The sequence below is a fragment of the Bos taurus genome, chromosome 14 (assembly GCF_002263795.3).
Source record: "Bos taurus isolate L1 Dominette 01449 registration number 42190680 breed Hereford chromosome 14, ARS-UCD2.0, whole genome shotgun sequence".
Classification (NCBI taxonomy): domain Eukaryota; kingdom Metazoa; phylum Chordata; class Mammalia; order Artiodactyla; family Bovidae; genus Bos; species Bos taurus.
Genome location: NC_037341.1, coordinates 57420752 through 57443057, shown reverse-complemented (window position 1 = coordinate 57443057; position 22306 = coordinate 57420752). Strand labels below are relative to the sequence as shown.

At 38.5% G+C, this 22306-nt stretch overlaps 1 long non-coding RNA gene across 1 annotated transcript in view; it reads left to right on the top strand.

Moving 5' to 3' along the window:
- LOC132342163 (uncharacterized) overlaps positions 1-22306 on the top strand; it is a 72455-nt gene that overhangs the window by 7592 nt on the left and 42557 nt on the right. The window contains exon 2 of the long non-coding RNA XR_009490411.1: positions 11242-11519. This is a non-coding gene — a long non-coding RNA (uncharacterized lncRNA). The remainder of the gene's footprint in view (positions 1-11241; positions 11520-22306) is intronic.

The following is a 22306-nucleotide window of genomic DNA, read 5'->3' as shown; positions in this document are numbered from 1 at the left end:
CAATGGCACCCCACTCCAGTACTCTTGCTTGGAAAATCCCATGGACGGAGGAGCCTGTTAGGCTGCAATCCATAGGGTCGCTAAGAGTCGGACATGACTGAGCGACTTCCCTTTCACTTTTCAATTTCATGCATTGGAGAAGGAAATGGCAGCCCACTCCAGTGTTCTTGCCTGGAGAATCCCAGGGACGGGAGAACCTGGTGGGCTGCCGTCTGTGGGGTCGCACAGAGTCGGACATGACTGAAGTGACTTAGCATAGCATAGCATTAAGCCTTTTGTTAACTTCCTGCTATTACCACTACAACTTGTGTGTGTGTATATATATATATATATATATATATATATTTATATATTTATGTGTGTGTGTGTGTATATATATATATATGATCACCAGCTTTCTAATTTCTCTCACCTTCCTCCAGTTTTCTTTTACTTCTGTGGTATCTTGCACAGTTAGTCCAGACTAATTTCAATTTTATTCTCATCATGTCGTTGTCTTACTCACAGATCTTCAGTGGTCCCTCCTCCTTTATTTTTCTTAATGAATAGTACAGACTATTATTAGCTCTTAAAAGCTTTACATATCCAAATGCAACATGATTTTTGAAATTAAACCTTACATTACTCTTTTACATTTTTCTTCAGCTAGTGTGTCTTGTTTGCTGTCTCGTGAAGGAGAAATACTTATTGCTGATCCTATAACTTTTTTCTCAGCCTCGCTTTTATTAGAATTTATGTCCCTCTTCTCAGTTTGCATTACCTTTAAGTACAGTTACCTTTCCAATAACCTTTGTTTCTGGATCCCATTCAACACCCACCTTGTTTCTGATCATTTCAAACTCCACTAACCTCTCCTCTCAAGCACTTATCATATTATATCCATCTCTTAATTTCATGATTACTTTTTGGCATATATTATGTCTTTTTAATCTGCTATAGTTTAGTTCTTGGGCTGTCATTTAACAAATTTTTCAGAGTCCAGTAGGATGGAGGATGTGTATTTTAACCTTTGGAATAGTATGCATAAAAAAGATGCTGATTTTAGAATAGGTGATCCTAAGATGTGACTCTTAACACCACTGTTACTAGCTGTGCCAGGGGTATTTATAACTTCTTTCAGTCTCAGTTCGCCTATCTCTAAGCATGAATGAGACAACTCCTTTATAGGATTGTAGCAATGATAGTCATACTCAGGTAAGGCACTTAGTACTCAATACATGTTCTTCCCCCACCTTGTACCATGTACGATAGCATTGCTCAGTAATTATTTATCAAAAGCATGGAAGAGGCATTCACATGTCTGTTTGACCCTCCCTTTAATTAGTAATTTAAGGCTGTATCAAAATCCAAGTACAGGAAGAGGTTTGAGAGCTACATGGCTCTCTGTGGAAAATTCTTTGTGGATGGTATCCCTGAAGCATTTTACCAGCATCAGCTACATTCTAGGCTCAGTTTCATGTCAATAGGATTAGGTTACCAAAAAGAAGATCTTGGAACAAGCCAGTCATTAGGATGCTAACAAAGCTGCCTCAAAATCAGCTCCATTGAGGTAGTCACATGCAGGAGACAGATGACAGTGTGAATGTGGCCCAGGAGCTCTTCTAATTGTACACGAGGTTGACTAGGCAGCAAAGTCAGGGCAATGTCATATTATCATACAGGGAAAAAACTTCAAACAGAGCACAGTAAAAGAGAGATTTGGAAGGTATGAGCAATGAAGATGGAAGAATTCATATTTAACTACTTAGACTTAGCTAGTCCTAAGCAATGGGAAGGAGCCCAAATCACATTAGATTGTGAACAACAACAAAAGCTGAGCGTGATAATAATAATTGTTAATATAGAAAGTTATATAGAAAACTGGAGGACTTGCATTGATCTTTAAAATCACACTTATATATGTAAAAGTACTGTAATAAATGCATCATATTCAGGAAAGTGTCTGTGGTAAGGGAGTATAGTCTAAAGAACATTTAAATTATTCATTTGTAATAATGCTCATGTAAATATATTTGAACTTAATTTGTCCAGCAAAGATTAAAAGGACATGAGAGCACAGTATGGATACACACATAAATAACACTGAAAAATCTGGTCTGGCCACAGGCTTTCATATCAGAGAATATAATCCACTACTTGAAAAAAAAGAAGGATGTGAATTTCCAGGGTGCTTCTGTCAAAGTGTCATTTCTCTTTACTTTAAAAAATGTTAAATTGTTCCCAATATGTTTTCAAAATATTTATGTACCAGGAGTGACTACTCTTCAGAATGCTTGGGAAATACTTCAGAAGGCATTAATCATTACTGTTGATAGAAGTCTTTACATTATTATTGCTAAATAATGTATCTCATTTATATAAATCTGTAATTCTTTTAAAGGATTGAAAAAGCAAGAATACCTTTTTGCTTTCAGAGATTTTGATGATGTGAAATGCATAGTGTTCAAAATTCTGAGTACATTTTTTGTCATTTTTTGAAGCCCACTTTTCTTTTTTGGTACCTAAGAACATTCAGCAGGGTGCACAGGATCAGACAGTGATTCCTGCTCTACAACCCAAGCAAGGATAAACTATATAAACATTTGTTTCTCTTTTTCTTTAATAAGTTTAAATAATGATTTTCAGACTTCACTTTAGAATCAAAAGCCAGTGGTAAATCAGCTAAATGGCTTGGCCAACTCCCTGAGCAAGAATCAGTTAAATCAGTTTTATGTAGTGCTGAAAACACAACTGATTGAAAAGTGAGTGGTTCTTATTTTCAACTGGCTGTCTGGACCTCACCCGAGATGCAGGCTTAGAGAAGACCCTGGGAGCCTCTTCTTGACTTCTTACCATTTGCTATTGCAGTGGCACTGCAGGGGAGAGGCTGAGGCTCAGTCACACTGACCCATAAAGCAGAGGCAATAACGTTTGCACATTTTATATACTCCTTACTCTGACCCTATCTACTGTTATCACTGGACTAGGGTAGAGAGATGATCCATCAGTTCTCAGGAAGAACTCACACGAGTATGTGTGTTTTGCTTTTTGTTTTATCTGTAACTACAACTTTTATCTGTAACTACAACTTCGAGGACATAATTTGCAATGTCTATCCAATTGTCTTAAACTGTATCATAGTGAGTGCAAAGTGGACAGGAAGAAGGAAAGGTCAAACCTTCTATTTAGACAAGACTTGGCCTAAAGAAATTTGGGACAGGAAGCTCTATTTAAATTAACTGGGGATCACTCTAGATTGAGGTTTATTGTCATCACTGTGCTACTTCAGCACAGTGCTAAAGTAGCTTCTCATTTTGTCTTAAGAAAAAATAGTACTCTATAATGAGCCCTGAGACCTTTGATTACATACATGAACTAATAAATTCCAAAATAAAGAAATGTCTTTAACTATGGGGGTCTATACCCCGGTTAACAATGAAAGAGATGATAAGTCTCCCCAGAGGCTCAAGCCACACATGGGAAAGCAATGGGTCCTTATATTTTATTTTTCTGAAAATGTTTTCTTATCCTAAAATAGATACATGTATATTTATATAGCTACACATAGAGTATAAGTGTATATTTATACACATATATACCAATACACTTCATTAGAGAACATTAGAGGTCAGTTTTTGTCTGTACCCTTAAGATATTTAAATACACTCTGTTCATTTCATTAAAATTAAACCTTAATTACTCAACCCTTCTGTTCTTGGGTTGGATCCTGGTTCCTGTATCTTTAAACCCTTCAGAAAATCCAGGAATCAGGATTGAAGAAGCCAAAGACTTTAGTGAAGAGTTAGAGAAATTCTTAAGAGCTGAGTGAAAGATATAAGATGTGCTAAGAGCTTAGCATCCTATCCAGAAGAAAGGATCAGCATGTGGTCAGAGCCAAACCTCACTGGTGCTAAGTCAAAGATGTTTAGAAAAAACATTTCAAAAAGCAAAAGAAAGCAGCTGTTCCAGCAGTGTGTGTTGGGTGGCAGCATCAGTGGATTGCGGATGATGCAGTGGTGATTAGTAGAAGTTATGTGATGAGTTTGAGTGAACTCCGGGAGATGGTGATGGACAGGGAGGCCTGGCATGCTGCAATTCATGGGGTTGCAAAGAGTCGGACACTACTGAGTGACTGAACTGAACTGAACTGATGTAGGTTGAATAAAGCTAAGAAAAGTAACATCAATGAACAGATCTATAGGCAAATGCTCTAACTTCTCTGAGTCCCAATTTCTTCATTAGTACTAGGAAAATTAGTGATTGAGATAATAAAAATATCTACATCACAGGATTATTACATCAAAAGATATTCACATAACAAATGAAAACTGTTGAGTAAACTGAATTCTTCCTGTTAGCTCTATAACATAAAGTTTTCAAAAATCAGCATCTCTCCTGATATTCCATGCCTATCCACCTACCTATGGTTTATGTTGACTGTATTACCTTATTGATACATTGGATTGTGTGTTATGTACAGTGACAGACTTAATTTTCTTGGACTCCAAAATCACTGTGGACAGTGACCACAGCCATGAAATTAAAAGATGCTTGCTTCTTGGAAGAAAAGCTATGACAAACTTGTTATTCAGTTGTCAATCATGTCCAACTCTTTGTGACCCCATGGACTGCAGCACACTAGGCTTCCCTGTCCTTCACCATTTCCTGGGCTTGTTCAAACTCATGTCCACTGAGTCAGTGATGTTATCCAACCATCTCAAGCTCTGTTGTCCCCTTCTCCTCCTGCCTTCAATCTTTCCCAGCATCAGGGTCTTTTCCAATGAGTCGGCTCTTTGCATCACGTGGCCAAACTATTGGAGTTTCAGCCTCAGCATCAGTCCTTCCAATGAATATTCAGGACTGATTTCCTTTAGGATGTACTGTTTGGATCTCCTTGCAGTCTAAGGGACTCTCAAGAGTCTTCTCCAACAGCACACTTCAAAAGCATTAATTCTTAGGCATTCAGCTTTCTTTATACTCCAACTCTCACATCCATAGATAACTATTGGAAAAACCATAGCTTTGACTAGATGGACCTTTGTTGGCAAATGAATGTCTCTGCTTTTTAATATGCTGTCTAGGTTTGTCATAACTTTTCTTCTAAGGATCAAGCATTTTTTAATTTTATGGCTGCAGTCACCATCTGCAGTGATTTTGGAGCCTAAGAAAATAAAGTCTGTCACTGTTTCCCCATATATTTGCCATGAAATGATCAGACCAGATGCCATGATCTTTGGTTTTTGAATGCTGAGTTTTAGACTTAGACATCATATTAAACAGCAGAGACATCACTTTGCCAACAAAGGTCCATATAGTCAAAGCTATTGTTTCTCCAGTAGTCATGTACAAGTGAGAGAGCTGGACTGTAAAGAAGGCCGAGAGCCAAAGAACTGATGCTTTTGAATTGTGGTGCTGGAAAAGACTCTTGAGAGTCCCTGGGACAGCAAGGAGATCAAACCAGTCAATTCTAAAGGAAATAAACCCTGAATATTCACTGGAAGGACTGATGATGAAGCTCCAGTCTTTAGCCTCTTGATGTGAAGAGCCAACTCATTAGAAAAGACTCTGATGCTGGGAAGGATTGAGGTTAGGAGGAGAGAGGGATGACAGAGGATGAGATGGTTAGACAGAATCACCGACTTCACTGACTCAATGGATATGAGTTTGACAAACTCCAGGAGATTGCAAAGGACAGGGAAGCCTGGAGTGCTGCAGTTCATGGAGTCGCAGAGTCAGAAACAACTTAGTGACTAAACAGCAAATGAGGATGTTAATGTTAAGGATGCATTAGTGGCCATGGAAGCTAAGATTTTTAAGAATGATAAACTCTCAGTGGAGAAGTGTAGTGAAGTTTAATATAACATATTAACTACTTGGACCAGATACTGACTCAATTTGGAAATAATAGATATAGATGTTCCAAGACAGCATTAGCCTTGTCTATGTGATTCCAAGTTCAGCTGATAAGTTGTGAGGAACTTTCAGAGGGAAGAGTTCTGTGGATGGTGGATCTTCTACAAGTCTCTTGTGATTATTTAAGGATTTATTGAAGCAATAAAAATAAGTACAATAAAATAATTAAAAATTGGGCAAATCCTCTTTCTTAGGTAGTGTATTATTAAATTCTCAAAGGTTACAAAAAGGAAAAGATGCCTACAAGGAAACAAAATAATGCTTTTGTTTTTGAAATCCTGTAAATAGTATATTTATGACAAGTTAGATATAAACAAATTAGTTTTTAAAAATATTGAAAAGCCTGTGTGAGAATGACAGAAGAAATTAAAACATTCAAGAAGATGGTGAAAATCTCAGAAGGGCAATGGTTTTTAGGAGATTTGTTCATTGACCACATTTTGCATTAAACTGCTTCTAGGCAAAGGGGCTTTAGATAAAGTAGATTGAAGTAAATAAATCTAGATCTACTTGATCCAAAAAAGAGTTGTCATTTCACACCATAAGAGATTTTCTGGATTTGTCAGATCTGCTTCAAACTTCAATCACTGAATGACTGAATTGTGAATGTAGCATGATGAAGTAAAAGTAATGATCCTCCAAGAACACTCATTACTGTATTTGGGACGAGCTTCTTGTAAGGTAGTTGGTACTTGGGTCTTTTTAAAAGATCCAAGTTTCTACTGGGATTTATCATTTATGTTCATTGCTGCTAAGTTGCTTCAATCGTGTCTGACTCTGTGCGACCCCATAACATAAATGCTGGAGAAATGGAACTTGAAACATATGGCGTTTTGCTGAAACCACAGATATTTCAAATGTATTAGTCTAGACAGTCTGACGGCTTCCTAGGTGGAGCTAGGGGTAAAAGAATCTGCCTGCAGGAGATGCAAGAGATGTGGGTTCGATCCCTCGTTGGGAAGATCTCCTGGACTATGAAATGGCAAACCACTCCAGTATTCTTGCCTAGAAAATTCCATGGATAGAGGAGCCTGGCTACAGTCCATGGGGCTGCAAAGAGGTGGACATGACTGAGCGACTGAGCACAGGGAGTCTGATGTTCCAAGAGGGTAGACACAGGTGTTAATGAATGACCAGGACAAGCTATGTTCTGGAACTCTACTGCCTGGATGGAAACTTGCTTAGGATTAGCTTAAAAATGATGATAGCTGTATGTAAATTGAGGATTTCTGCAAAAAAGTCTGAACAGTATATTAGAATATCATCCAAATATACTACATAGTAACTTTGATCTTTCCCAAGGCAAGAATTAATGGAGTAAACTCTTCATTGGTTAATGGGACACAAAATTACAATGGCATACAGGCATCGGAGAGTTTTACTTGGCTTAGGTGTTTAACCAGAGGAGTTTGTAGGTACCCTAGAAAGCTAGCTTTTTGTAGACACATGAATCTGTAATACAGGGAAACCAAACTGTATTCTTAACTACAGTAAATCCAAAGAAGACCTATTGTCCCAGAGATGCCTGGGTTTCTTGTTGTTGCTGACAACAGGCCAATTGCAAAATAACAGTTGTAGTGTGAGACCTAATATTTAACTTCCTAATTGGAAAAGCCTCCTTCATATGTCACATATTTGGGAAACATCTAAAGTACGGGATAGAGGAGATTTGTAATCTCAGCTGGTCAGAAATGACTGCTTCAGAAATATTCTGTCAGAAAGCACAGTGAGTACTGGTAGCCCTCGCTTTGCATGGTGACCTATGTGAATTCCAAAACAGTCTCCTTGTTCTATATGGTTTCACTGTGCAAAGGTAGCAAGCAGTATTCACATGTATGAGTTTCCATTAACATAATATCAGGCAAAGTGGTAACTACGGTAGTTACTCCAGGACTTAGTCATAGGTCGGTGACAATATAATTTGTTATTCAAACTGGGATGGGTTTGAAAGTGAAAGTGGGCTCTATTAATTATCACGTTGGGACAACAGGCATAATTTAGCACTGTTCCAAGCATATATGGTCACTGTGAGCCTAGGTTTCTAACCAGGTGAGACCACGGATGAATGGGAAAGAAGTGGTAGACACCAGTGGTACCAAGAGCTCTGTGCAGACACGAGGCATGGTCTTGAGAGGATTATGGAGAGTGTTAGCCTATTACGTTGTCAATTCCTTGACTTATATCATGTCGTGGCTCCAAAGGCAGGTCTTGACTGCTCTGTATTGAATAGGTAGCCCAACGCTGCTAGCATTGGCAAAGGTTTCAGGGTTAACAGAGGTCACACCTGAGCTTGACTACCTTCCCCAGTACTGTGGGATGTGGTATTTGGCAATGACAAAGGCAATGACAAAGGCAATGACAAAGGCAATGACAAAGGCAAAATGGACTTGCCTTTCTAGGTACATGGTACTAATAAACCAGCCTACTTGGTATATGAAAACAATCAATAAATATGCAGAAAATGAAATACAAGATGCTGTCATAAAACTCCTTGACAAATGGTCATCTAGATTCTGCTAGAGCTCTACAGCACACCATCTGGGACAGAAAACAAACTTCATAAGGAGTCAATTTCATTGTTAGACAACTCTAGGTGTTTGGTATTCTTTCTTAGATGATGTTGATCTGAAACTTGTCTTTCTATACTTACTGTCCTTTTCTGTCTTCTGAATTAATAAAGAACATGTTTCTTTCATTTCTTGGTACTCTCATTTTACCCCTTGATTCCTTGTTTTACTCCAGGGGGGAAAAAACCCCATTGCTCCCACCATTTATCATATGATTTGTTCTAGCTACTTAGAAGAAAAGTATATTAGAAATATCTTGGGAAGACACATGAAATTCTCTTGCTTTGTGTCAGAATTAACAGATAAGTCACACTATTTGCTTTCTCTATGATATAGAGGATTAACGTCCTGATTCATGAGCTGAACTTATTACTGATGATAAATTTTAGTGCCCTGTTCTGTTAGCTATTATCTTTGCTTTTTCCCATTTATCACTTTTTAATCTACTTTGTGAACAGTCAGATCTGTCACTAGAATTTCAAGAAACTATTAAATAAAACTGTTTTCTAAGAAAATATACTGTCTCCGTTATTATAGAGTCATTTTGCTTAAAAAAGATTTACAATATTCCTGCACCATCTTCCTGTCCCTAATCCACTGCTGCTTCGGTGTTATTAAGCTAAGCTTCAGTGGATATATTAATTCTTTTAAATCAGTCATTATTTCCATAGAATTTTTTTTTTTAAAGTACATCCTAAATGTGCAAACTTGGCATTTATGTTGCCAAGTTTCCAGCAGGGAAATAAAGCTGCTTAAATCTGGATAACTTAAAAAAAAAAAAAGTGGTGTGTGTAAACCACAAACTTCTCACATGATGAGAAGGAAGCTAATAAAGAACTTAGGTTTGCTAGGCAATAGTAGAACTCCTTTATAAAGGGCCTCAAGGGCTAAGACGTATTTTTGTGGATTTTATCTCATGTGGTTTTAAAAAACTGAAGGTTTTTAAAGAAAGAAAACTCAGAGTGCCATCTACACTATGAAGATCTTTTCTAGAATCGATTCTTGATTTTTGAAAGGCAAACCGATGTGACACAATGAAGGGAGGACTCCCAGTGCAGTGGTCAGGACTGCCTTGGGACAGCTCTCTTCAACACGCACAAAGGGAGGCCACGTGCTCTGTGGCTGCCTTTGACATTAGCCACTCTTGGTGATTTCTGCTCTTCACAGTTTATTTTCTTACTCCAGTTCTGAACCAACAAATTTTCGTTAAGCATTGTCTAGGTGTTCACAGCAGGACTCTTAGCTCAGTATTTCAGAAAGAAAAAGAATGTGAAGTTGCTCAGTCGTGTCCGACTCTTTGCAACCCCATGGACTGTAGCCTACCAGGCTCCTCAGCCCATGGAATTTTCCAGGCAAGAGTACTGAAGGGGGTTGCCATTTCCTTCAGAAGCAGAGTGTAAAGGAACAACTGTTTTTAGATTTAGGTGATTTGAGAGTTGGATGTAAGCTGTGAACTTGAATCAAATCAGGAAAATGTATTATTCCAGAGGCTGGATTTTTTGAGGATTTCTCAAGAAATATTCATCTCATGATATTTCATCATTAACTCTGGATGTTTCTCCCCAAACACGTTAACTGTAAGCCTATCCATTTTTAAATTACTCTGTTTTTTAAGATACACATTTTTAGCTCTAAGACAGTAAAGAACTTGAATTTGCCCCTAGGTCAGCAGTTGGACTCTAATTGCTGACATTAGGTGAATACCAACCAGCTAAATCACAGTGGCTCCACAATGTTTTAAGGAGCCGTGTCTGCACAGTATATGGCCTCAAGTGCAAAACAGAAGGCTGCTTATACAAACAGTAGTGTGCACGTGCAAATTCCTTTTTGGGTTGAGAGCTGCTTATTTTGTACAGATAATTACCAGGCCGCATTCCCACTAAATATATTCTGCTGCCTTAAATTGGGGGCTTAATTGTGAAAATTGATCCTTTGAAGACATGAAACTCTTTGAAGGTTTCTTTCCTGACTGCAAAATTTTATGGGTTCTGTCTATAAATTGAGTTGTGCAGGATGACTGGGCTGATGGATTCTATAGACTGAGGTCTAGTGGTGTCACATTACCATTTTCTACCAGAGTACCCTCTTTGGCACAAAGACCCATGGGCTGTAGGTTGATAGTGACCTTAACTCTCAAGCAAGTCAGGTCTCTGCTACTGGACATTCTCCCCATTTGGACCGTTCCTCATTGTGCCAATTGGAAAACGTGTTTCTATCAGGATAAAACATATGGAGGTGAAGGCACTACTTAACACTGCGTGCTGTGTGCTAAGTTGCTTCAGTCGTGACCTGTGACCCCATGGACTGTAGCCCGTCAGGCTCCTCTGTCCATGGGATTCTCCAGGCAAGAATACTGGAATGGGCTGCCATGCCCTCCTCCAGGGCATCTTCCCAACCCAGGGATTGAACCCACATCCCTTACATCTACCTGTGTTGGTAGGTGGGTTCTTTACCACTAGCACTGCTTAACGCTAATGAATGATTGTTTGTTACATTTCAGTTTTGAGCACTGGGGAAGAAATGGCATTATCAAGTCTAAGGCATATACTTTCTCTGTATATCATTTCTGAGGGAGAAAGTGACAGGCAAGATTAATATTAGGTTGCCAGATCTTTCCATGGTCCCAGATAAAAATTTACTTGACATGTAGTTGCTGAGAGCATCTACATAGGCAGGCATATTTTGCAAAGTTATCTTTCAGAATCTAGGTTCAGAGATTCACTGGAGATTTTCTATGTGTGTTTTTACTTATTTCCTTCTCTGTTCTGATTTTGTCCTGCAGAATCAACATGTGATCCTGAAAATAACAGTGCTAACCTGGCTGGGAAAATATTTAAAAAATACCAACAAAAATAAAAACCCAGCATGTGACTGTGACCAGCATGCAAGGTAGGCAGTGAATACTTGTGGTTTGCACTCTAAATCCAGGCTGTTGCTAGGAGCTACTCTGTAACTTTGCCTCAGACATTCCACCAAGAGACCTTCTCCGTTGCCACATACCAAGCCATTCAATCTGCTGTGGTTTGGCCGGGAAGCCCACATCTGTGCCATGTTGTGAAGGTAGGTCACACTGTGGTTTTAAAAGACTACTTTTTAATATATTTTGCCTGTGAATTGATGCAACTCTCCTGAAGGGAAATTCAGCATTATCCACTAGAGGACTTAAAAATGTCTACACTTCATGACTCAGCAGTTTAGCTTCCTGGAATTTATCAGAAGAAAAAAAAAAACAGTGTGTTAAGATTTATGCTATAGTTCTTCAAAGTGTTAGCTATAATTTAAAAATTATACAAAGTGAAAGACTGTTCATATAAATCCCACAGAATAATTGTAAATCAACTATATCTTAATAAAAATAAATAAGCAAAAATAAAATATATTTCATAGAGGAGAATGGTATATGGCCATTAAAAACTAGTATGACTTGGAAATGGATATCAGGAGATGTTTATAATTGTTTAAAAATGGAAAGAATAGTTTTGGAAAGTATGACCACTTTGAAACTACTTTTTGTAAAAAATAAAGGAGGTAACTGTATAATAATGAGCACTGTCATATTACAAAATGTGTGTGTGTGTGTATGATGTTATAGGTTATTATCATCATACATTATCATCATTAACTCTAGATGTTTTGTATTTTATTTTTTGCAATCTTTGGTATTTTCAAAAAAATAATCACCATGTAATAATAGTATTCCCAAGTGGTACGAGTGATAAAGAATCCACCTGTCAATGCAGGAGCCGCAGAAGATGCAGGCTCAATCCCTGGGTCAGGAAGATCCCCTGGAAGAGGGCATAGCAACCCACTCCAGAATTCCTGCCTGGAGAATCCCATGGACAGAGGAGCCTGGTGGGCTATAGTCCACAGGGTTGCAGAGTCTGACATGACCGAGGTGACTTAGGTAGGCATGAATAGTATTATAATTAAGTAAATAATAGCTCTTCTATTTTCATGCCCTCATAGAGAATTACCAAGGGCAGCAGTGTTTTATGGAAGAATCTTAGAAACAATGAGTGGGTCTTCAATTAAAAAAAACCCCTTTATTACACAAAAGCTGTCTAGTTAATATGCGCAAGCTGTCTAGTTAATATGTGCTCATATCCTGTATTTGGTCTTCCTGGGTGCAACGAAAATGGCTACAGTTTCATTCTGAAATCATTGTCCATTCCTTTCCAAACATTACCGAATGGCAACACACAATGCCCACCTCTCCTTCCCGCTGCAGAGCTAGAAATAAACAGCGTCCTTGTATGTTATAGCGTAGTTAACGCTTCAATCAGTGAAGGAGTATCCTTTTATGAAGCTGCTTCTGTCACACTGGAAGTTGAGGAAGGATTAAAGAAATATTAAATTGGTTGAAAAGAGACTGCTGTGTGTGGAGACTGGTTTGACTTTCAGGTTTCTGGTTTGACCTGGTTATAGGAACAGAGATGGATAAGGGAAAAAATACACTGGAATCTAAACACAGCATGAAAAAATTAGCAATGCCACTTGGCAATAAATGTTGCAGGGTTGTAATTGCTGTAGTTTGGACACTGAAACAGTTCAATTGAGAGGGCTTGCCTGTAAAAGTTTTGCAGAAAACCCCAAAGGGAATCCTGGACCATGGCTTCTCGCCACTTCCATTGGACTGCAGGTATCTTCGCACACTACAAGTCCTACTGAGCTGCGATACCACAGCCCATCACCACAGCAAGGGTCTAGGAATAGAGAGATGGACCAGGCACTGCTGTTCACCTGTGACAGCTCTTGATGTAGAAAGTAAGAACAAATATTATAATGCAATGTAGTTAGCATAATAATTGACATATGTACTCCATACTGCCAGCTCAGAAGAAGGAATAATTACTCCATGGACCTTGAAGCTCTGTTTAGGTTTCAAAACCAGGGTGATGCTTGATTTGGATCTTAAAGATTGAGTAGGCATGAAAATTATGAGTTCTTACAAAGTTTGAGTACTACAAATTATGAGTGGTGACATGTGGCAATGTAGTCCCATCATTTAGGGTTTTCTTAGGCCAACACAAAGGTCACATTTGGTTCAGTCAACTGAACCACTGGAAAATGTCATTTTGAATTTTACAAATATAGCCCTCGCCCCACATGCCATCTAAGAAATACCAAAAATTTCATAGCTGTGAGAAATGAGGCAAGTCTTTAACATCAAAGACACAAGACCCACACAGGCAGCAGATTCTGATTGCGAAGCATAAACTTCAGAACAAGAACTGATAAATGTTGTAGAAATGAACTTTCAGTAATTTCACCAATTTATCACAAGGCTCAGTTTAGTGTTTCTCAAACTTATTTTCTCCATCACTCCCTTGGCAAAAAGCCTCAGACTTTCCCCCCTAATTCCTTCTTCTTCTCCTCACAAAATTTCTATTTGTTTGTACACAACTGCAGATCATTTTAACACCTGAGATTATTCCACCTTGCAGGAGTCAGCTTTTGCCCCCTTGGGGTTCATATTGCTCCCCTTTACTGTGTGTGGTTTTAAATGAAGATGCTAGTCTCAAATTTTGTCCCCTAGATTGCTTGTAGCCCAAATTACTTTTTTAAGATTTTTTTTTTATATGTACCATTTTTTAAGTCTTTACTGAATGTGTTACAACATTGTTTCTGTTTTATGTTTTGGTTCTCTGGCTGCAAGGCATGTGGGATCTCAGCTCCCCTACTAAGTATCGAACCAACACCCCACCCCACACTGGAAGACAAAGTCCCAGTCACTGGACTACCAGGGAAGTCCTCAAACCAAATTCTTTTAAAAAGGGGTCTGTATTTTGTTTTGTTGTTTACATGCCTCAAGCATATAAATCGAAACTCACACATTGACTACAATAAAGTCCTTTAATGTGACCCCAAATAGCCATTCAAAGCAAGAAATCTTGTTCAGATTCTTTATGAAACCACTCTCAATTTCTAAAATGTAGTTTTCCAATGAAGACTGTGACTGCCTCTCATTTCTCAGATTTTCTAGCAATACCTCATTTTTGTTGTCACAAGTATCATGAGTAATAATTTTAAAGAACAGACATAGATCAAAAATCCTTCAAGTGGACAGTCCTCCTTTTTTTGGCCATAATTTGCCCTGGCTAACCTCAACTATACAAAATCACAGCATTAGGCAATTAGAGCAATTTCAAAGAACACACACATACTCAAGAACTAAAAAAGAGGCATAATTTTGTTTGGCAAACACAGACTGTGGCCAAAATTGTTCTGTAAAGTATAATGCTTCAAAAAATAGTATACCCACAACTATGCATCATGGGAGCTCTTATGAAAGAAAATAGAGATTGGCTGGGGGAGGGGAGAGCCTCTACAAGAAGATAAAAGGGACGGCTTCCAGGTTTGGCAAAGTTAAATTGGAAGTCATTTGGAAAGGAGATGCGCTGAGGACTTCAAATACATGGGAAGCTAACCCCTCTTCCCTGGACATATTTAGGATCTGAGGAGCAAAGGGCTTTAGATCCCTTCCCAGGATAAAACCAGCATGCACACGAGGGGCTTCAACAAAATGCAGATGGAGCTCAAGAACCCCCAGAGATGAATGTCCTGGGAACTAAAGCAAGAACATCAGCAAAGCATGGAGGACACTCGACAAAGACATCCTCAAATTTCACCATCATAGCTTGATTCACATGCACCAGAATTTTACAGCTGCAGGCAGAAGATTTTGCCAGTTTTGTACACCAATCACTGAAATGACACATCATTAAAATGATTAATTAAAAAAAAACTATGAGTAAAATAATTTAGATGTGTTGCCCAGGAGTAACAGAAATTAGGATGAAGGGCTGAGGAGGGACGGATCTGTCACCTTGTCCGTGAGAGTGTTTACCAGAAAAAAAATCAGGTTGCAATGTCTAGAGAAGGGGGCCACAAGCAAACTGTGCCTCAGTGGTCTCCCCTCCCCTTGGCTTCCTCTGTCATCACCAGATCTCTCTGCCATCCCCACTAGATCTATCCTTCAGCCCTCAGGCACCTGCCCTCTTGACTCCTGGATGAAAGAAAGTTACCATCTGAGACCCACTGACATGACTGATCTATAAACTTTCCATTGGTCTAGGACTTAAGGTTTGCAAAGTGCTGTCCTAAATGGATGGTGGATGTGCACAAACAAAAGGCTCCATGGGAAACTAATGATGAGAAACTAGGATGAATACATTTCTACATAGTTGCTATTGTTGTTTAGTTGCTCAGTTGTGTCTGACTCTTGAGATCCACGGACTGTAGCCTCCCAGGCTCTTCTGTCCATGGGATTTCCCAGGCAAGAAGTCTGGAGTGAGTTGCCATTTCCTTCTCCAGGGGATCTTCCTGATCCAGGGATCAAACCTGTATCTCCTGCATTGGCAGGTGAATTCTTTACTGCTGAGCCACTAGGGAAGCCCTTAAACATCTTTATCAATATGCTATCAAGAACTGGATTCTTCAAGAGAAGCATATGGTATAGTTTCCTAACATTGGGAGATAATTTGAGAAATGCTAAAATGCACCATTGTATTTTACCTTTACACTGACTAATGGAGGCTGTTATTTGTTAATACTCATTTAAAGTTAGGGGTATAAATAACTTTGGTAAGCAAAAAAATCAACACCAAAACAAACAAAAAAACCCAAAACAACAAAACGCCCTCTGTAGTCACTTGGGCTCTATATGAATATTCAGTTTATTAAGTCTGACAAATTTGAAAAACTTGGCTTTCTTTTAGTTTTTCAATTCAACCTGTAGTTCTTGATCATCTCTCTGTATATCTATGATTAATACTATGAGAATAAGATCAATTTCACCTGCATCAAAATACCAATAAATTAATTCAATTTGAACAGACTAAAATCACCTTAAACCATCAACTATATTTAAAATTTAGTTAAACTCCTCTAAATGTCTTTTTTGTTTTTATAAATTTAATTATTGTCTTAAGTGACTCAACTATATGACAGTGTACACGTATGAGCTTAACTTTCAAAAACTTTCTAAACCCTTACAGCCAATATTTATATAATGCTTACTTTATGCCAGATAATGTTCTAAGTTTTTCATTTATTTAATCCTCAAATCAGTCCCATGAGGTAGCTATCCTAATTTTTAATTCTGTCTAATTAAAAACTGTTCTAATTTATGTTTTATAGGTTGAGGAAACTGAAGTACTGAAATCTTGAATAACTTGCTGGAAGTCACACTGATAATAAGTGACAAAGTGCTCATTAGTTTAATATAATAAACTTAACAGTAAAATAAATCAAATTATTTTAGTCATGCCGATACTCCTAACTTAAATTCTCTAGAAACTTTCACTTAAAAATGACAAAACTGACTGATTCTCTCCAACATACAAATACCTTAAACAACAAACAGATTATTTGGAACTTAAAATCATCTTTTAATACTAAGTTTGATATTTATTTCTAAGTGTTCGTAGAGTTTACAAGACCTAAATGAAGAAGAGATTACCATCTCAGTCAATTCACAAATTCAGGATCACAATACAGTTACTTCTCAACCAGAAACCAGAATGAGAACATGGGGCCAGGGAGCAAAAAGCTTCCAGATGACCCTCCAAGCATCACAGTGAGAATGTCAGGTCATTTATTTTAGTACTGCCCACGGAGCATTGTGTTCAACTGAAATTGCAACCTACTTCTGAAATTATAACCTACTCTACTGGTGTGTGAGTGTGTGTGTGTGTGAGAGAGAGAGAAAGAAAGAGAGTCTAAGGAATGCTTGGTTGGATTTACATGCTTTTTTTAAATTTAAATTTATTTATTTTAATTAGACGCTAATTACTTTACAATATTGTATTGGTTTTGCCTAACATCAACATGAATCCGCCACGGGTGTACATGCTTTTTTTTTTTAAACCATCTCATTGATTTCATTGATTTTCATGTGTTTCCTTTCAGTAACAACTCTACAGCCCTCCTCCTCATGAGCAGTTTGCAAATAAGGAAGCTGAGGAGCAGAGAATTAATTAATTTGCCCAGGGTCCAGCAGGGGATAAACAGTAGAGCCGAGGTTCTAAGCCCAGGTCTTCTACGTCCCGATCCACTTGTTGTTGCTGTCGTTCAGTTGCTAGGTTGTGTCGAGTGCTAAGTCGACTCTGCCAGCCCCTGGACTGCAGCACAACAGGCTTCCCTGTCCTTCACTGTCTCCCGGAGTTTGCTCAGATTCATGTCCACTGAGTCAGTGATGCTATCTGATCATCTTATCCTCTGCTGCCTTCTTCTCCTTTTGCCGTCAGTATTTCCCAGAATCAGGATTTCAATCCAGAAACTTGCCCAGAATTGGTTCATAGTCCACCTGTTGTGCTGTTCAGGCTGAACTTGGAACCTGCTGTGCAATAGTTCTGCACCTCATGTTGAAATTATATTCCCCAACTTCTTTCTTCTGGCTGTGCCTTTGAAAATATTCACAGTTACTATTAGGTCATTCATTATTTCATCAGCCAGTCACAACACTTACTGGGCTGCTGTCAAACACTGGGCACTGCTTTTGGCACTTCCAATGTTGTGAGACCAAAGTATTAATTTATATTGAGAGAAGGGTTAGGCTGTTTTTAAACAGAGCCATCACTACTGTACTTGACAGGGTTTTTTTCCCCCCCCAAAGTAACAGGAATCCTACTTAAATAAAATTGAGAACAAATGGATTTATCTGTATAACTGAAAACTCTATGAGTAGGAAGCCAAACATTCAGGCATGGCTGGATCAGAAGCCTAAAGGATGTTACAAAGTCTACCTCCCTTGCTCTTAAAATCTGTTTCCACACATTCTCTGTCTCCAAGTCTCAATTTGCTACATTTTGAGTTCTGGCCTGATTTTTTCCTGCTGCTGACTTCTTCTACTTAGCAAATGAAAGTGACTGCAGATCTCACGTGCCTCTCCCTTTCAGCTTGTGATTTTAAAAGGAGCAAGAGCATCTCTTCTAAATGTTCTTGGAGAAGAAATCTTGGAAAGAACCTTAGTTGACCCATCTCTTTGAGCCATGTGCCCAGTGCTGAATGAATCATGGTAACCAGGGGTTTGGAGAGTCCTGGGCCACAGGCCCTGGAGTAGAACCATGCCTGCCTAAGCCACTTGGAATGGTAAAGGTGAGATGATGGGCAGGCAAGCCTCTCGAACCACATGTGTATTCTTATGTCTCTGCCTCCCTCCATCCCTCTCTTCTTTCCTTCCTTTAACAGTCATTGTTATCTATCATAATAATATAATTATAATACTATTATCTATTAATATATATTATATAACATATATAAACTATATTTAATATATAACTAAGATTAAGCTTCAGAAAAAGGAATATGACAAGACTGTATATTCTCACCCTGTTTACTTAACTTATAGGCAGAGCACACTATGAAAAATACCAGGCTAGATGAGTTACAAGCTGGAATCAAGATTGCTGGGAGAAATATCAACAACCTCAGATATGCAGATGATACCTCTAGTGGAAGAAAGTGAAGATAAACTAAAGAGCCTCTTGATTAGGGTAAAAGAGGAAAATGAAAAAGCCAGCTTAAAACTCAAAATTATTTTAAAAAGTAAGATCGTGGCATCCAGCCCCATCACTTCATGGTAAATAGAAGGGAAAAAAGTGGAAGCAATGATAGATTTCCTCTTCTTGGGCTCTAAAATCACTGTGGATGGTGTCTGCAGGCTTGAAATTAGAAGACGGTTGCTTCTTGGAAGGAAAGCTATGACAAATCTAGACAGTGTATTAAAAAGAAAGGCATCACTTTGCTGACAAAGATCCATATAGTCAAAGCTATAGTCTTTCCAGTAATCATGTATGGATGTGAGAGTTGGATGATAAAGAAGACAGAGCACCAAAGAATTGATGCTTTTGAACTATGGTGTTGGAGAAGACTCTCGGGAGTCCCTTGGACAGCAAGGAGATCAAACCAGTCCATCCTAAAGGAAAGAAACCCTGAATACTCATTGGACAGACTGATGCTGAAGCTGAAGCTCCAACACTTTGGCCACCTGATGCGAAGAGCTGACTCATTGGAAAAGACCCTGATGCTGAGAAAGATTGAGGGCAGAAGGAGAAGAGGGTGACAGAGGATGAGATGGTTGGATGGTATCACCAATTCAATGGACATGAACTTGGGCAAACTCCAAGAGATGGTGAGGGGCAGGTAAGCCTGGCATGCTGCAGTCCATGGGGTCACAAAGAGTAGTACATGAATTGGTGACTGAACAACAACAACAAAAGCTTCAGAGATGCAAAGTTATATATATTTCCTTCCTGACTCTATTTGCATTAAGTAGCATAATATATTACTATTATATATTACATAATATGTTACTATTATAATCATACAGTTATAATAGATATCATTAATATATTACATATAATATATAACTATATTATATAAAATAATTATATGTATATATGTTATGTCTAAATATAACATATTTGTATTGTATTATATTACAAGGGAATGGGGGAAAAGGAAATGGCAACCCACTCCAGTACTCTTGCCTGGAGAATCCTAGGGATGGAGGAGCCTGGTGGGCTGCTGTCTATGGGGTCGTACAGATTCGGACACGACTGAAGTGACTTAGCAGCAGCAGCAGCACAAGGGAAGGGAGTCTGTGAAGACTCTGAGGTGGGCAGGACCATGGTGATTTACATCATGCAAGAGGCCTGTGTTGTTCTGAGCATGGAAGAATGGAGACAAGAGCATGAGCCGGGGGTTGGCAGGAGAACATCAGGGGCCAGATCACGCAGGATCTTGAGAAGTCAGGATGAGCCTCTGTGGCTTTATAGAGACAGTGCCCTACTAGTATTGAGGTTGTGTAATCCAAAGGAATGAAATTAACGGCAGGAATTTCTGGCCATTAGAAATGTGGAATGGGAAGACAACAAGATGTCAGGTTATTTAAGGGCCCCTGGGTCTTCAGCGTTCTGCAAATCACTCTATGTAGCTGGCATCTGGCAGGGAAGCAGTTGTTGCTTAGGTAGGGGTTCTGTCCTCAGTCTTTCTCAGCACATTCAGTTCAGTTTGTAAGGACGTGTGACTCGGGTTGGTATATTTTAATCTGAAGCAAAGTGTGCACTGCTTTTCAATTTTGAAAAAAATGAAAATGCCCTGAACTATCTTTATTGCACCACTTTATCTTCTATCTTCTGCCAAGATAACATCTGTTCATCCTTGGATATAAGCTCAACCATCACTTCTTTTGAAAGCCTTCCCTGATATCTTGTCTGGATCAAGATCCATCTGCCACATACTCTTTACCATAGTTCTCTTGCAGAGCACTTAGAGTTACTAAACACGTACTTGTGTAATGCTGCTGCTGCTGCTAAGTCACTTCAGTCGTGTCCAACTCTGTGCAATTCCATAGACAGCAGTTTACCAGACTCCGCCATCCCTGGGATTCTCCAGATGAGATTATAATAAAAACTTATCACACGAGCTTGTAAACTTTATGTGTGCAATGACTATATACCCCCAGTGCTGAACACATAGTAGGTGATCAATAACTATCTGTTAATAAGTGAATAATCTTAACTTTTCTGGGGTATATTTATTTTTTCATATTTACATTTAAATCTGGTGACGTTTTGTGATTGTGGTTGGTTTGCAGTTGAAGACTTTCTCAAAATGGGCTCTCAACAGTATTTGCTGAAAGGCACTAAATAAAGAAAAATAAATCAAGGCTGTTTTTAGAATGCCTGAACCATGTAACTTTTTACATATAATTTGATTAAGAGATCAAAAGTACAGAAGAAATATCCGAGTAATCTCCTTTTGAATTCCTCTCTTTGTAAAGTCACACGTTCATGACCTTTGTTCCTGTCTCTGAATCCCTCTGTCAGAAAAATGCCTGCTGTTTCAACCCTGAAGGGGGATGAGACATGGGGAAGAAGGGACAGAACCTCTGAGCCAAGTAATAACCTCTCTTTCAGCAAATACTGTAATATGCTATGGCTCAGCTCTTGCCTGGAAAAATCTTCTCAGACATTTTTATTTACTAACTGTTCAGTGTTTAAATGATTCTTCATGGAAGAAAATTGAGCACACACACAAACACACACACACACCACACACATTTCCCATTTGCTAAAGATGTCTCTCATGTTTAGCTCCTGTGCCTAACCATAACTTTCACAATTTTACATTATCCTTGAACTTTCAGTTTCCTCTTGAATAAACAGGCCCAGACCTCCAGCAGTAGCTGGTTAGGACGGCACTGTGGCTACTAGGAGATGAGATTTCAGTGATGCTAAAATATTCATGGCATTTGGACTCATAATGGTTGTACTATTCTAGAAGGGGAATCTTGAAGATGAGTTGACATAGCTCCATCAGCAAACATCCCACCGGATGTTTTCTTAAGCATTTTGAACAAAGTTCAACTGCCCTTTGAGAAAGAAAGCACATTTCTTTCTCATTTATAATTTTTGGAAAGATACCAACCCCCAAATTCTGAGAGTTCATTAGAGGAAAAACTGCCCAAATATAACAATACTTTGTTTGTCCTTTAATCCATAGAACCACATAGTTATTTTTTAAGTATCTCGGCAATTAATTACTACCATTTCTTGAGGAAGGCAGGAAATACTAGCCACATTTTATAGCTATTATAACAGAAACAGGAAGGATTTACTCTTCTGAGATTAACAGCCTTCCTGGAAGAAGGTTAGCTTCTTGGAGAATGTGTTAATAATTTAAGATCGTGGTTAATTTTAGCCCTGTACAAGAACAGCAGAATTCAAACTGACCAAGATAGACTCTTATGTTAGCAAATACAGGTTGTCTTGTGAGGTTTGCTTAAAAAGATGAAGGACCTAGTGATTAAGAAAACTTGGAATAGTTATGTGGAAAATATT